Raw genomic sequence first — 17,818 nt, forward strand, 5'->3', positions numbered from 1 at the left:
GTGGCTCTGGGCATTATTACTAATAAGAGCAACTTGAATATAGCATAAGTCGATTACACTCATTGTTCAAAGTTTGAATTGCACATTGTAGTGGCTTTGGACACTGTTACCAATAAAAGCAACCTGAATACATATTACAGTACATTGTGTTACATTAACTGGTGCCCTTTTCAGGGCCACTGTCAGAATTCCTTGGGCACATGGACTGAACTTCAACACTGCAGCAAAGTGATGTCTGTCCATATTGTCTCTGGTGATCACTGGGCACAAGCTGGCACATCTGGTGGCGACTAACATTCAAAACCACAGTATTCATTTTACACATTCTTGCTGTGAATTACACACCACACGCAGTGATTGATACAATACCCTTGGCGACTAAATGGTCAGTAACTGGAAAGGGCAGCTGCATCCAACTGTGTCCATTTACTGTATACAAATTATAAATGGACATTTTTTCTTTTGCTTACAAAAAAATATATAATCAAGCTATGTTCATAAAAAGACTGATACTTAATTTTATTTTGTAAACATGTGTTTATTTACACACAGAAAAATTCCCCATGCAAAGAAATGACATTAAGGGTAGTTTAAGGTGCTATGCCAAGTTGTACCATTTACTGAAAGATAGTGGCTATCCTGTAATGCTGAACAGCATAGGCAAGTTTAAAACTAGATCGTGTGGACCACCAGGGCACATACAGCCTCCCTTACCTGATACAGACAGGCAGAGAAACGAGTTTTTCTCACAACACGTTTTATTTAAGTGGGGCAGCTCTTTCCCTTCGCTCTCCACTACAGAGCACAGTACATAAACACCAACACAAAAACACAGTCCTTCCTTCTCTCCTTTCTCTGCCGCCTCCACTCCTCTCTCAGCAAGCTTTGTCCTCCACCTCCCGACTCTGGCTCGTCAAATGGAGTGAGGCGGCCCTTTATTATAGGGCACCCAGAAGTGCTCCAATTGCTCCCAGATCTTCTTCCGGCAGCACTTCTGGGTGTGGCGGAAGTGCTGCAACCCCAGGGCTCAGGAACTGTCCAGGTGTTCCCTGGTGGTGGCCACGGGCCCCAGCAGGGTTGAGCTTCCAAGCTCCAAACCTGTGGTCCTGCTGTGAGGCAGGGAGGTTGCCCTCTAGTGTTCCAGTGGAGGTATTGCCCTGAATATGCCCTCTCCCCTGGTCCTTCAAATACAGAGGCATCCAGCCGTGCTCCACAACAGATGATTAGAATAATGGATAGAGGCAATGCAAAATGCTTTTTTTAACTTGATGAGCAAGGACCTACTTCAGACTACATTTGAAACTGGTAGCATTTTTGCCCAGTCTTTGACTACTTTGCAGGTCTTCTACCGCAGGTTGGCCTACTGTCTGCCTAAGTGGCATCGTTTCTTCCACCACACACATGTTTATTTACAACTATTTACAAGTTTAAAGTACACACAAACCCAGTGCCTCCAGCACCGATCCCCCAAAGTCCGGGCCTCTCAAAGTCCTTTAAGCCACTTCTTCTGGCCGCCTCCACTCCTCTCTCCAGCTCCGTCCTTCTTCCACCCGACTTCCGCTCTCAAATGAAGGGAGGCGGCCCATTTTATCACACCCCGGATGGGCTCCAGCTGCTTCCCGGCATTCCTCCGCAGACACGCCCCAGTGTGGCGGAAGTGGCGGCTGCGCACCCGGAAGCCCTCCGGGTGTCCGCTGTCTTCTTCCCCCCAGCACTTCCTGGTGAGGCGGAAGTGCTGGGTTCCAGGTTTCTTCAGGCACCGGGGCGCCGCCTGGCGGTGGCCATGGGCCCCTACAGGGTTGGGCTTCCAAGGTCCTTACCTGAGGCCACCAACAAAACCAAGGCGGTCGCCCCCTCGTGGTCGAGAGGAGGCACCAGCCCTCCTCCGATCCGCTCGAGCGTCCCAGCCGGCTGTGACACTCTATATAAAGTTCCTTCACAGGGAACTAGTGTTTAGGTTCAGAACTATATATTAAACTTATCTAAAATGTCTTAGAATAAACTATGATTGAACAAAGCAATCATACTGTGCAATGGAAAGTGCAATGCAGCAGCTAAGATCTTAGATTTTAAACCTCAAATTTGCTGATTGAATTCCTGCCTCTGACCCACGGTACAAATTTGAACACATCACTTAACTCACCTGTGCTCCAAAAGTAAAAAATGTAAGTGAAGAATTGTACTACATCAAGATCTTAGAAGCTATCTTATAATAAGATGCCACTGAAATCTATAATCATGCAATTAGCACTTCTGTACATATTTACAGCTGTTGCATACTTTGGATCTACTGCTTCATGTATTCATGGTCTTTCTTTCCAGTCCTTTGCCTGGTAGATGTCCGCGTGGAGTTTTCACATTTGCTTTTGTATCCAATGTACTGATGCTAACCCCACAGTGCTCTTCATCAGTTCTTATCTTCACTCTGTTGTGGTGTAACTTTTCTTCATCTTCACTTGTGTAGGCTATTCCTAGTGTTATGTCCTGTGATTTATTATACATTAATTATCTATAGATGCACTGCCTTGCCTTATGGTTTAGAACTGTATTCTGATTAAGCACTTTGTGATGCTCTGCTCCATGAACGGTGTTATGTAAAACACAAATTGATTGCACAAGTATACACAATGGACTGGAGAAGAACAAACATAGTTTTATATTTTATGAACTTGTTATTTATCACTGATTAAAATTCTGTATATTATATTTTGTACTTCTGCGGTGGGCTGGCGCCCTGCCCGGGGTTTGTTTCCAGCCATTGTGTCCTGTGTTGGCTGGGATTGGCTCCAGCAGACTCCTGTGATCCTGTAGTTAGGATGTAACGGGTTGGATGGATGGATGTTATTTATCACTACCTACCTGGGACTGTCTTTCAGCCCTGGAGGGACATGATACAGACCAGCACACTCCCCAACCCTTGTTGACATTATTACTAGATCACCATGGTATCACCTGTCTTTCACTCTTTTAAAGCACTCATGTAAATGCTGGGGCAACATGCTGCCATGATCAAGAGTACTGTCTTGTTGAGGATAGGTAGCTTTAGCTTTGTAACCTCAATAGCTAAGGCCAAAGCCTTTTATCACGTCAACAACATGCTGTGTCTTGGGGATAGTTGGAGGTGATAACAGAAAAACAGATTGAGCTCTTTGGACTCCGGATGTGCAAAGTCATCAGATCTTGTAGCAACCCTCTCTGCTTTCATCTGCCTGAGTATCTCTTTCTTTGTCCTCCTCAGCTCTCCTTCTCAGCCTCTGTCATGTCTCAGGTGTGGACCCTGCAGATGAACTAACTTCCTCCCTTCCCTGGCTAACCTAATTCTTAATAACGAAGTAATGAAATACTGCTATGAAGTGTGCTCTACTATGTGCCATGGCTAACTTTGCAATACATAATACATGATGCCCACATGGATATAATATATTATAGACAGATACTTTCTTCATATCCTGCAGTCATAATAATATTTGACACTGGTCATGTAATCATCTGCAATAGTGAAAAATACCCACACGCCTACATCATATCATCACACCACAGCACCACAATGCTGCACATACTGTACATGTTGCTGTCCTTTCTTTGCTACCTCCTGCCCTGCCTCTTCACCATCTGACTCTCTATGGCATCTAGTTGGAGCAGAACTGACTCACATGGACAGCATTTTGGTCTCCCTGGCATTAATAGCAAGTTGCGTTTTGGTTGCTTAATACTTGCATTGTACATTCACTCAGAATTTCTCCTTTCTTAATAGGCTACACATAGTGTAAATTCTAAAGCTTAAAGCAACCTGCGAAAGCTGGGTAGTGGCACTACATTACAACTACACAAAGTTATGTAGAGAGCTGACTGGCAGTGCATGTATAGTTTACTTGCTACAGCAAAGCAAGTATCAAGCAGGGGTGAGCCATTTGTAGCAATAGTATTCAGCTGCTTTTGACTACATTCTCAGTTCAAGAAAAATGCCATGGTGCTAGCCCCCCTTAACACCTGGGGCCTTCACCCATACAGCCAGCCAAAAAGGAAAATTTCAGACAAGACTGATTATAATAACTGAGCTGTTTTCTTTACGTACGTAGGGAAATTTCCAGTTTGTGAGTTAGCAGCCCGTTGTATTTAGATATTTCCCAGAAAACAATATTGTGTTTTGATTTTCTCAGCATATTTTGTTCTCTGTAAATGTTAATTTATGCCAAGAAGTGCGGAGTGGTGGCTCGGAGGCTAGGGATCTGCACTGGCAATCGGAAGGTTGCTGGTTCAAATCCCATAAAATGCCAAAAGGGACTCTGCTCTGTTGGGCCCTTGAGCAAGGCCCTTAACCTGCAATTGCTGAGTGCTTTGCGTAGTGAGAAAAGCGCTATATAAATGCAAAGAAAGAATTATTAAGAAAATATGAAAAATACACTTTCACAGCTTGCAGGCATTAGTTCATCTTAACAAGCTACATGTTATGTCAGTATACTGGCAAAGATTGGAAAGGTAACTGGAAGACAGACGTTTAGACAGAAAAAGGTCAAAATCGGGAGATCAAAAACACTAGTGTCCAAGCTAAACAAGAGTCAAAATACGCAGTCGAAAATAACGTGAGCAAAAGTCAAAACCAGCAGGAACATTTAATCAAAGGACATAGTAGCAAAAACAGGCTTGTTATCCGCAGTTTAGATAAGGAAATGATCCCCTTGCCGGCCTTTTAGCCTGTTGTGCCATTGTTCAAATGTCACAGCCTCTGTGGATATGCTCACAACAATGCAAATGATGCCCAAACTGGATCAAAATAGAACATAAAACGTAAAATAGATAGGGAAATCAAAAATAAATATCAGAATTATAATCTATGACCCCAAAAATCCCAAAATTGAGTGTCAGACCACTCAAACTGGTCCAGAAAAGACATCAAAATTAAGAATAGAAACCAATTCATAACACTACACAGGCCAGATGGTTTTAGCTCCACACTGGTGACTGCCATGGGTCGACATACCTGATACTATCGTGTGCTGCCAGTTGTGATCCCCTTGTGGAGCCACTTTGCACCAGCAATTACACCATTTTATCTCTACAGGTAAAGGTTTAGCAAGTAATTGTGGTCAAATATGTGCTGCTGAATGAGAACAAGAAAGGAAAGCTGCACCCTTTTTCTTCCTAAAATGTTTCATCATTTCTAATTAGAATAACAATTAATCATTTGTTGGTAACTGGTTGAACAAATTTACATTGTTTACATAGATTTGATGATTCATCTTTGTTTTTTCTTTCTAATTATCGGAGTCATGGTCACCCGTTACTCTTATTAGATTACACATCAAGTTGTCACCATTGCTGGATGTTTTTGTTGTGGTGATGATTGCACATGTTGTGGGAGAAGTTCACACAGGTACATTGTTGTATAGGATGTCTACGCCAGGGTTCGCCAACTCCAGTCCTGGTGGACCACTGTGGCTGCAGGTTTTCATTCAAACCCTTTTCTTAATTAGTGACCTATTTTTGCTGCTAATTAACGTCTTTTGAATTAATTTTAATTGACTTGCTCTTGAAGACTCAAACCCCTTAATTGTTTCTTTGTCTTTAGTTAGCAGCCGAACAATAATGAGATACAAAATAAGCCAAAACAACTGGTGTCCACCATACGATATCTGAAAATAAAGAACGATTAAGGACTCAGGGATGTTGATCTCTTAGGTCCACAAAACATTTTAACAGCTCACTTAGAAAAGAGAAAATCAACAATTTGTATGCCGTTGTACAATGAAAGCAGCAGCAAGCCATGGAATTAAAGAACGGGTTTAAATAACAACAAGAATCAGTGCCTAATTAAGCAACTGGTTGGAGTGAAATTGATTGGAGTTTGAGGACCTGACTTAGTTGGTCTTCAGTTGGCTCACACACTTCACATTTCATTTCTGTTTAGGTGCCATTTAAGGAAAGAAATGAAGCAATTAAGAGAAACGATGAAGAAATTCGGGGGAACAAATCTTAAAAAACAAGTGAATTCAAATTAATTCATAAGAAGTTAATTAGCAGCTGTGGAAAGTCCAATGAAAAAGAAAAAATACTGCACAAAAACAGATAAAGGTTTGGGGACCGTCCCCATATATTGTCGTACAGACAATAAATAAAGAAACTGATTCAAAGTCTTTTCGGGAACAATGAATCTTTTTACTGATGTAAAGATGGCGGTTTTATAGACAGAGGGATTATGGGACAGGAAATGGTTGGCAGGTTGAGACAGGAACCGGAAGTGAGGTGATCTTGTGGAGCCGGAAGTGATGTCATCGTGTCTGACTGGAAGTGACGTCGTCGGGGCCATTTTGAATCTGGAAGTGGAGGCAATTACTTTTCCTCTGATTTTCTGTTAATGAAAAGAGATTTAGGTAAGTACCACGTGACAACCCTCTGTCTCGCGATATTTCACTCACCTTTAGGCTCTTTGACTGCCTCCTAATCACACGTGTGTGACATAGCACAAACAGGGCACTCATTAAAAAAAAAAAGGGTTAGAATGAAAACCTGCAGCCACGGTGGTCCTCCAGGACCGGACTTAGCGACCCCTGGTCTGCGCTGTTGTGTGACATTTCACTACCTACTGTTTTCATTATAAAAGGGACTTGGAAAAGAAAAAGGATCATCAGATTTTGCTATCATTATTAGAATACTCTGCAGTACATTCCCTTTTATCTTTTTCTATTACTGTTACCTTATCTAATGCATCACGTCATCTAACTCTTAATATGCAGAATTCTATCATCTTAGCCAATTGACTAAAGCCACCGGTAACTTTGTATGCATGTCGGTTCTTCCATTATTCTAAACACCACTTCGTTAATAGGGGTGTCCTATAGGTTTTCCCATTGATCTTATAATCTATTCACAATAGGGGTGTTTGGGCTTTCTCACTAGTTTCTTGTTGCTTCTTAAGGGGGTGCTCCTTACACATCTACTTCATTTTAACTTTAGTAACTATCTTGGTGGCTCCTCTAGATGAGGCAAAGGCCTCACGTGTCCAAGCTTTAAGCCGCGTTTCGTTAATCCTTTAGTTACCTTCAGTTCATTACCTTATGCTTTAAATAATTCATTGTTGCAACTTATATGTTTATATTAAATTGTAATCGTCATGTATTGATTAAAAATATTTGATTAAAATTCTGTATATCATATTTTGTACTTCTGCGGGGGGCTGGCGCCCTGCCCATGGTTTGTTTCCTGCCTTGCACCCTGTGTTGGCTGGGATTGGCTCCAGCAGACCCCCGTGACCCTGTAGTTAGTGTGGATATAGCGGGTTGGGTAATGGATGGATAGATGTTTTGTACTTCCACCTATGCTGCATCTGACCATGTTTTCCATTCCCTTTTATTTGAGAACCCGATGAACACATAGGCGGTCTCAATAACTCCTTACCTTTGAAATGCATACAAGCCTATCTTGATACCCCCTCAAGACATGGTACAATCCTTCATGTTCAAAAATCATATTCAAATTTATCATTATAGTGACGAATTTCACCTCCTTTTCAATTCCCTTCTATTTGAGAACTGTTGATCTCTGTTTTCTACTTGTAGCTGAATAAAACTTCTTCTGCAAAAGTCTTGACTGTGAACAATACTACTGTGCAGAAAAGTGAAAGCTTTTACAGCAAATCAGTCTACCAAGAATTGTCCCAAGCTTACTACTGTAGTAACACTGAAAAAATGAAGTGTATGTAAAAGAGATTGAGCTACTGTTGATCATTAGGTACCTTGAAGCTAAGCTTTTGTGAACATGCAGAACTCTTTGGCTTGGATGATCAGGATAGCACTTTTAACCGTTTTAAGTTAAAGCACCTAATATGCTATTGTGCTATGAGGAATGGAATATGGGTAGAGTTCATTAATGTCACTGTGCTAAACTCTCAGATTTAGTAATGTTACTGCTACTGTTCTACTTTTGAATATCAGTCAACATTTGAAGAACTTCCAGTAGCTACTGTGCATTTTTGGCTGGAGGTCACTTGGAAATAATTTATTAGCACTCCAAATGCCATAATTTTATTAAACTGGATGTACAGTTGAAGGTCACCAATCTTGCTTTTGGCTTCCAAACTCTCAGTGAATCATGCTAGAGTGTGCCTTGAAAACGAAGAAAAGTGTAAAGTCGGAATTTAATGCCATAAGCTAATTTTTTTTTCTTTTTTAATCTTCCCTACAGAAAGAAAAAACTTTCTTTTTTAGATATGAGTCATCCAATATGCACTTCTAGTTTATTTGAATACACTGAACATTTCAGACAAATGGAACGTTTGCAGAATGTTACAAATGTTGTCTTGAGATCCAGGCTGTTTGCAGGGGTGAGTCATTGCAAAGTACAAAATTGTTCAGTCGCCTGTAGGACTGAAAGCAGTCTTGCATGGCAGAATAGTGCGGAGGCGTCTGGCCAGGGGGCCAGAGATGAGCATTATACTACCCACAGTGCCTCAGTGAGACAGAGAGGGAAAATCAACAGGGTGCTATTGGCCAAGACCAAGTGACTCCTGTTCCAGCTGATAAACTGAAAATTGTTTTTAGGCAGCATCTGTGAGGTACAGATTTGAGTCCAGGCCAACATTGCTCTATAGAGAAGAAAATGTGTTCTGTTTATTCTTTGTATTATGCCAATCTTGAAAGAGGACTGATTTTTGTTCACCTCTGCTCCTTCATGACTTGTTTCCACTCTCATCTGAATCATGTGTTATATTATTTGGATTCAATATTCTGTACAAATACACTAAACCACATGACATTAACTGTTATTTCACCTCAAGTTATAGATCTCTTTGGACTATATTCTGCAATTGTGTAAAAAAGGTATAACTGACACCACTGAAGACATAGTAGCCATCTATTTCTCCAGTTCTGATGTTTAACATTTAGAACCAGAGGGGCCTGGCTCTAAGCCATTTAAAACTGTTAATTCTTGGATGAAATGTACAAAAAATAACCAGTGAACTCAAACTGATGTTCTTCCTTCTGACCCCATTGTTTTTATTGAATTTATTCCAGCTGAGTTAACTTTAATTTACCCAAATGTTAGAAAACTTGACTTCATAGTTTTGTGGGAGTGGTGGACTACATTTTTACTTTCATTAATTAAAGCATCTCAAGTGTAGTGTTTTACAGCAGGTCAGCTCAACACAATGCCACCTACGGCATCAAGGGTTATCAGAAAAGCAGAACTTTCCACAGAAAATGTAAAAGTTTTTAAACAATGGAATGTAAAGTGTATGCAATACATGCCCATCTGATACAATGAACAAAGATTGTTCAAGGATGGCATGTGGGTACCTTATAGAAAGCCTTATGTAAAGTGGAACAGTTTACACTGCCATAAACACTTTATAGATAGATAGATAGATAGATAGATAGATACTTTATTATTCCCAAGGGGAAATTCACATAATAGTGTGCTTTCGTGAGATATTGTTGACTTGATGTTATTTTGGACAATCTTGGAGATGACGATGATTGAGCTTGTTGGGAGGAATGGCCTGTTCTTTATTACAATAGTTTGAATGTTCTAATAGAATGTCTTTACCAAAGAATACCTTGTGGCACAGCTGTATGAGTGGTGTAGTGAATTCTGACTTTTCTGTAGAGGGTTTTTGTAAATATTGATGTAGAAAGTGGAGTCACTAAGAAAATGAAAAGCCTGCTAGTCTATACTCGTCACTTTAAAAACTCATTGGAGTCATGCACTTTCCTCTAGATCAGTGTTTCCCAACCTCTGTCCTGGAGGCACACTGTGGCTGTAGCTTTTTGTTCCAGTCAGTGTCTGTTTTTAATTGGACTCCTGGGCTAATTAAGTGATGTGCTATTTCCTAAGTTCTGTGTTTAGGGAACAATATAGACTAAGTTCGCTAAAAAAAAAATATTAAAATGTACCAAGCAGTTATATAGGAATAATGTATCTTTTCTTTTCATCTTGATTTTCATTCTACTTTTCTAGGTGTTCTAATTGTTTAATTAATGCATTATTTACTAATTAGTGGGTCTGATGCTAAAGTAGTTGCAGCCTTTGATTATTCAGTGTTGTTTGCCAGCGTGTCTGCTCTGCTCATTTTAAATTGTCATTATTAAGATACAACGAAGGGGGAAAAACACACAGAGAAAGGACGAAATATAATGAAGTCAACAAAAGAGTGTTAAGCATTTAAATCTATAGCAAAACAGAAATAGTTCTAAATGTCTTAGAAATGTAAAAATCACGCTGCTATGCTTTTCTGAATGTCGAATAAAAGAAAAATAATGCTAGCTAATGAAATGAGATCAGTGTTATCAGATGTTGTCACTGATTAGGAATCTGGTTGAAACAAAAACCTGCAGCCACAGTGGGCCCCCAGACCGAGGTTAGGAAACACTGCACTAGGTCAACTGCCGTATGAAATTTTGACAGTCTTTCATTACATGGTGTCATGATTTTTGCTTTGTTAATTATTATTATTATTTGGGTAAACTAAAAGTGGTTTACAAGATTATGATAAATTATGATTGTTTACATATACAGTAGATGTTAATATTAGAGTATAGGCTGATTAAATGACTTGTTCAGGTTAAGACATTGATTAATGGCAGTCAAAAACCTGGTGGCTTAAAGTCAAAATCTTTATCCTTTAGCTTGTATTGCTTTTACACCAGGGCTGTGTCATGTCTCTTGCTGGCATACACGATAGCAAATACATTAGCCACGTGGGCTAAAGGAATATTCCTTATGAAAAAGTGGCTGCTAATATTTATGAGGTTTTTACTGAAAACATTCATTATCACCGTCCATAGAGATATGGCTTTTGGCCCCAACACTTCCACCACACATTTTAAACCTGGAGTGTGCTGTTTCTCTTGTAAATACTGGGTAGAGGAAAGGTTTCCCAGATGATCGTTTCACTGACTTTGGGGTGCTGTGTTTGATCTTTTTATAATTTGTTTGCCTCTTTTTTCATTTTGCTTTGTTTGCTGTCAATCTCCAGAGGTCCATCATGACAATCACATCATGCCGACATTGTCACACACGTACGCTTAGGGAGCAGCTGACGGGCTCAACGAAATGTGATAACACATTTATCATGTCTCTCTCTTATTCAACAGAAAAACAGAAGAATAAATGCTCCGTTTTGAATGCTGGCAGACGATCTCACATGCACAATAACAAAGGTATTACTTCTGACCTCATCTGCACTTCTGGCTTCATGTTTTTACGTCATTTTCATCCTTCTGTTTTCCCAGCATTCTCTCTGTATCTGATTTCCTGACAGTTCACTATAAAAATCCATTCACCTCCCGAAATGTGGTCCTCTGTTTGATTCATTTATTGGAAATTTCAGTCTGGAAAGGTCCTATTATGGGGCTTCCATCCCAAATCTTTATGAGTGTGCTGTCTCTAATTCTTTCTTCACAACATATTATGGGGTCTTCGTCACCATTTTGTGATATCATATACACAGACTTTTTGGCATAGTCAGTTTTTTTGTGTTATTTTTACTTATGTGTTCTGCCTTTGTAGGGTTCTAAGTTGGGCTAGTGTATATTAGAACTGTAATTTTTGTCATACGCATGGTCAGATTAGGGCTGATTGATTTTTCTAAAATTTGCCTTTTAACCTACATTTGCTTAAAATCCTTTTGCCATCTGTGCCTGTGCAGTTTTTCACATTATCTCCTTTACTTTTGCCAGCAGGTCTTATTTTTGAGTTCTGGTTTATTTAGGCAGCTTGCTTTTTGTTTACTGCAGTCCATTGGGAGCTACTTAAAATAGGTAGGTTCTCCCTTTTTACAGTGCACAGCAAAAGGGCTAAACAGTAGTTCTTCACTTTATTTTTATTCTTCAGACTAGAGATAGTACTTGTCAGGGCTTTGTCATCATGTACTTTCATCATCATTTTGGCTGTCTGTTGCTGATAAACAACTTAATCAGATTTTTTTGAATGTGCAACTGGAGTGGAAGAAGACGAGCGCAAAGCATATGATACAATTGAACTACCACTCAATACATTATGCTTTTGTAATTAGACTGAATGAGCTAGAATGGCAATGGGGCTTTTTCTATCCAACAACTACATTTTATAAAGTCGTTTCAACAAGAGCTGGGAAGTAGGAAGCTGTTTCCTGTCGGTACAACAGGAACTATTCTATGTCTGTGACACATTTCCATTACTTTTAACAACCTACCAGTTTAGAAAAACAAAGCAGGTGAAAAGAATAGTTGGATACCATAAGGCTAAGCAGCATAAAATAATAATGAAAGAAAGACAATAGGTTAGTGTTAACAAAGTGAATGTAACAAACAGCAATAAATGATGACATAGGTTTCAGTGATCACTCATATGTAAATAAATACATCTGAAGGGTTCAAGTGCACACTCGGATGCAGGTTCTACAAATGAATGCTGACTTCCGGTCTCATCCTTTATATCTCATCTGAGGTGGAATGGGGTGGGACATCCAGTTTGGCAGCCATAGCAACGGTGTTAGAATTTCTAAGGTTGGCCTGTCTTGGAGCTAAAAGTGTAGAAAGTGTTACCAACAGCTCCTTCTTATGCTCAGAGGTGGTATTACCGGTCATGGACTTGTGATTGCCCCCCACTTGAACATATCAGATATTTTTTTCTTATAAACAAAAACTGTTACAGTGCCCTGTTCTTATCAAAACGTATATCATCTGACAAGGGCACAATGTAACCTGTATTTTTCATGGAGTAGCTTCTAAATAACCTTTATAAAATATTTTTGTAGACCCGATTAGGGAGCTATTTTTAACTCCACTGAGCATGGTCTTCTCACCATGCTCCATAAACCGATTATGACCGACTGTAATTCCTTCTTGTGTGTAATCCAGCAAATGGAGGAGTACTTTATCAATTATAAACTGATCATATATCTTATATATAAATGTCTACACGTGGAAGTGTGTGTTTCTGTCTGTCTGGTAAGGGCTCCACCTCTGAGGAAACAGAAAATTTGCTTAGCCGCTAATAACATAAGTGTGGTAAGCACGTCAGCAAAACAAAACCTCAGAAGAAAGATAAAGTCGCTTAGCCGCTAACATCGGCAAAACGGTATCCCTTTTAACTTTGCACAAGCGATGCAAGCACTTTGGCAAAACAAATCCTCCTAGGAGAGAGAGTAGTTCCTTTCCATTACCTGACATCTCTACATTTCATTTTTTTTTCTGACGATTTCAATAGTTTCTAGGATCCCAAGCTTTTTATAGCATGGGCTTACACAGCTAGTATATTATATAACTGATGAATTATAGATTTTGTACAGGCCATGTGACTGGTAAGGCCATACAATATGCTATTTCATTCTGTTGTGTTCCTTTTTGAACTGTTCCACCTTATCCATAGGTGTATTATATCTGTAAGGGGTAATATTTGAGGCTCATCCACACAAGAGATGCGGGGATGTCCAACACTGTCTCTGTAAAGACTTGTCTGAGTAGCTGCTATGAACCAAATATAGCAAGGCTATCTCTCGCTAGTAATTTTACATATCACAGGAAAGGTTTCAGTCTAAAATACATATTTACTATACCTATATTCTTGTTTATCATGGCACCTGAGAGTGTATACTGTCTCAAATGGGGAGACAGCATTTTAAAAAACATGGTCCAATAAATGTGACATAGTCAAAATACACGCAAATGTGCCAAGTCAAAAAACAAAACATAAAAATCATAAAAGTCAAAAGATTTCCCAAAAAAGTAATATGTTTGAGTGCATGGAGAACAAACCATAGCTCTAAATCTTTTAGGAAATTATCTGCAGACGTGGATGAAAATATGGCCACTGGTGTTGACCTTTAAACTTTTCACATTAAACGTCACAACCTCCATGATTGTGCCCTTGGCAACTATGAGCCATGTCTTAGCAATGAGATTCACAAAATGGTGTCTCTCATAACAAAGTGAAACTGTGACAGAAACAGTGCCAACTATTTTTTAACAAAGTGAAATAAAGTTTATGTACAAAAAAAATTCAGATATTTGGAGTCTTCATAGTCAAAAACTGCTAATGCGCATCATACAGAGATCAGAAAGAAGCTCCAAATAATAGCTAAGAAACATTAAAAACAAAGTAAAATCATAACAGAATGTAAATGTGTTGCATGTTGTTCTGGCATAAGAAATTGCACGAACAAGAGGAGATCATTCAGCCCATGAAGCTTGTTTTAGTTGTTTTATAATGGCTATGCTGTCCCAGTATCTCATCCTGATACCTTTTAGATGTTTTCATAGATTCTGCTTCAACTATAAGCAAGAATGAATCTCGATTTACCCTGGACCATACTACTTCTTCATTTTTGCTGTCTTTTGTTTATTTGTTTCTTCATTTTAGCCTTACTTAATGAATACTCTATCTCTTGGCTACTACCAAATGATCTCCTGCAATGCATAAAAAGCACACAAAATGAAATCTTTATAGCAGCCACTAAACCGCTACATTACCATTTATGCCAACAGAGATGTCCATGCAGCACCCTCCCATTTTTTTTCATGCAGTATCTTTGAGTAACAACAGTTCCTTCATAATACAAGAGTACAGTAGCTTCCATTTTTCACTTATCCTAACCTCTCTGTAGCACTCATGTCTGGCACACATTCAGGTTTGATCTGTCACTGGCAGGATAGCGTTAACGGGAAAGGTGCAGCCCGAGTTTCAGTACACTTACACTCTTGTTTACCCACTCACCACACAGTCTGTGACCCGTGACTGAGAAATCTTACAGGCTTCAGCTTTCCACAAGGTTGCAAGTTCTAAGGACTGGTAACATGCTGCCAGTCTGTAACAAAAGGGCCTCTCATGGCAAAAAAGAGGCCATTTTCTCATCAGGTGAGAAAAAAAATAATAAAAGCAGTTTTATCAGTCAACTTCATCGGCAAAGTGGAGGAGGGGGCTGCCCTTGAAACAAGCAAGTAAAGAAAGATGGACTTGGTGGGAAGATTTTAAGCATAGTTTGCATTCTGCTCTTAACCTTTTAGTGTCTAGTCACTGCCCTGCTGTCATTTAGAGCCAGCATTCCACGGGCAAGCAGTGCAAACTAACATTTTCGATAATCCTGCTGTGCCCCTCATGCAGAAATAAAGAGAAGCTGTTTGACATGCTTAACACCGGGGGTACGGCTGAGAATGGCTAAGGTTGCTATCAGTGTAAGGTCAGGAGTTTTTTTTTTTTTTTTGCCATTACTTTCCCATTGCAGGTTTCTGATAGATGAAGGAGAAAATACCTAATCCTTTTCCTTTACCCAGGGATTTCAAAGTGAGAGAAGATAGGTCTTGCAGAGTTTCCCAAAGATACACCTGATCCTAATCCGAAGGAGACAAAGCCTGGATTCTTCCATGCTGCCCTATTCTTTCACACAAGCTCAGCTGTATTGTGTTGCTCGGATGTCCTTGCTGGGAGTGTGGCAGGCAGTTGATGTATGGGATCTGATTTATCAGCGGTCTTATTTTTAGCTTTAGGCTGTGTCTTTTAAGGCTAGCTCTTGGGAACAAAAATCAAATCAAACTAAACTGCTTCAAGAATGCACATCCAAAGCATACCCACTTAATTTAGAGCAGCTACCCTTTTATTTAATACAGTCAAAGGACATGGGTCAAGTAAACGATGATACTTTTTACCCCCTAACGGTATATTTGGCTGAGACACTGCACTTTTTTGGAATGTTTAAAGCAGTAGAGTGTTGTACCGTGTTAGCCATAGATTGAGACAGGAGAAAGTAGGGTGAAATGACACCTTTTATTGGCTAACTAAATAGATTACAAATGCAAACTTTCGATGTATTGCCTGATGAAAGGGCCTTAGCTGCCTCAAAAAGCTTGCATTTGTAATCTATTTAGTTAGCTAATAAAATGTGTCATTTCACCCTATCTCCTGTTGGAATGTTTAAGGAAGGATTAGCAGAAGTTTGCAAAAAATGTGAGGATTAGATCATTACAGAGTCAGCCAGTAGGTGGTGCTCAAGAGATGTATTTGATAGAGAAGCAGGTTATTCTAAAAATGCTTTGTGCAGGTCTGAATGTAGTATCGTATGTACTTCAAATAGCTTGATTCTTCCTCTTTGTTGCAAGTAATCAGTGAAAATATAGTAACTTTAGAGTTTGTTATTCCTCACAGCTTTAGAAAAAGGTTTTGAATCCTGGCCTGGTCCTTTCTCTTCATGGAATTTGTCCATCCTCCCCATGTCTGCTTTAGTTTCTCCAATGTAATCTGACTTTTTACCAAAGATGGGCAAATTAAACCTTAAAAGGGCCCAGTTTTTAACAGTGTGCCCATATGAATCAGGGTGCCCTTTGACGGACTGCTACACTGTCCAGTGTCTAGTGGCTCTCTTGTACTGCTGGGATAGATTTCACCTCCCCGTGACCCTGAAAAGTGGGCTGGGTAATGAATGGATAGATGCTGCATGTGTGCTCCTGGTATACGGTGCTTTGTGATAATGATCAGCCTGAAAGGGACTTTACAAAATAAGACGGCCAAATTACTGTCTTGGAAATCACACACAGAAATAAATAGTAATAACAGAATTCAACAAATAAAACATACACTGTATATACATGGCGTAAAACTCTGGGTGCTTGTACACTTTGTTAGCTGATTTTAAAGTTTTCTACTTACCGGTACTTCATGAAATACTTTATCACAATTTTGTTAGTTACATATTTTTGTAACATTGAGGGATATTCTAAAGTAATAGTGATAATTGAATGTAAGATATGGAACAAGATGATCCGTTGTGGCAACCCCTAAATGGGAGCAGCCAAAAGAAGAAGAAGTGATAATAGAATGTGATTACATGTACTAGTACTGCACATAAAATATATTTCCTAATATCATTTTACAAAATGTGGCTGAAATTGCATTTATAGATTGCAGAATCCAGCTCAGGTCAAACAAATTAATACGCTATTCTTAGATGCTGTTGGATGAGAAGGGCCTGTGATTAATTACAGTTCAAATTTTTCAAAATACTTCTTGATGGAGAGTTAATAATCTCGGCTGAAGTCTCAAGCTAAAATTGTTTGCTGCACCCGAACATGATAAATAGCAGATTATTGTGGTGCTTTGCTGCTAAATTACGATGTGAAGGAAATATTGAACCATTAAAATCTTTAGATAATGCAGCCATGAGGCTGCTTTATTGTAATGTAAATACTGAATGCACATTTCATCACGGTAGCATAAAGTGTCACAGAGCCATCGCTCATACATTTCAACACATATTATTTTTTACTTTTACAGGCATGACCATGCATTGATTTCAAGGAGCAGGAGAAGTCAGCTACCACGGGATGGAGTGTCAGCAGAAGCCATATAATAGCTTATAGCAAGACCTACTCCTGCATTCTGATGCATTAAGTGACGGTACTTAACTTGGTTTGGTGATGAATAGTGTCAGTCGACAAAAGTCAACGTTTTTCACAGCGAACATCTTGTGTTTGCTGGTTAGATTGTTCACTGAATAATTTCCTAGAAACTCACCATCTGGCTGGCTTAGACATACTTTTTTCCCAGTGCTTTACGAGACTAGCGAGACATCACAGAGCTGCAGCACCTGATCCTAGCAGTGGGATAAAAATTAGTGAAAAATTTGCATATACATTTAAATACATAATGTACATGCAGAAGGAAACTGTAAATGTTGAATAGATAGATACTTTATTATGTGAATTTCCCCTTGGGATTAATAAAGTATCTATCTATCTATCTATCTATCTATCTATCTATCTATCTATCTATCTATCTATCTATCTGTGATGTAGTGCCTTTCATTTCTATCTATCTATCTATCTATCTATCTATCTATCTATCTATCTAT

The 17,818-nt window shown here is 39.3% G+C and overlaps 1 long non-coding RNA gene across 1 annotated transcript; it reads left to right on the forward strand.

The window, feature by feature from the left end:
• The first annotated feature begins 7,720 nt into the window (after nt 1–7,720).
• On the forward strand, nt 7,721–17,549 carry LOC120525481. The gene is made up of 3 exons (XR_005632961.1): nt 7,721–8,320; nt 11,091–11,156; nt 17,242–17,549. It is a non-coding gene; the product is annotated as an uncharacterized LOC120525481 (long non-coding RNA).
• The last annotated feature ends 269 nt before the right edge of the window (nt 17,550–17,818 follow it).

The sequence above is a fragment of the Polypterus senegalus genome, chromosome 3 (assembly GCF_016835505.1).
Source record: "Polypterus senegalus isolate Bchr_013 chromosome 3, ASM1683550v1, whole genome shotgun sequence".
NCBI lineage: Eukaryota > Metazoa > Chordata > Cladistia > Polypteriformes > Polypteridae > Polypterus > Polypterus senegalus.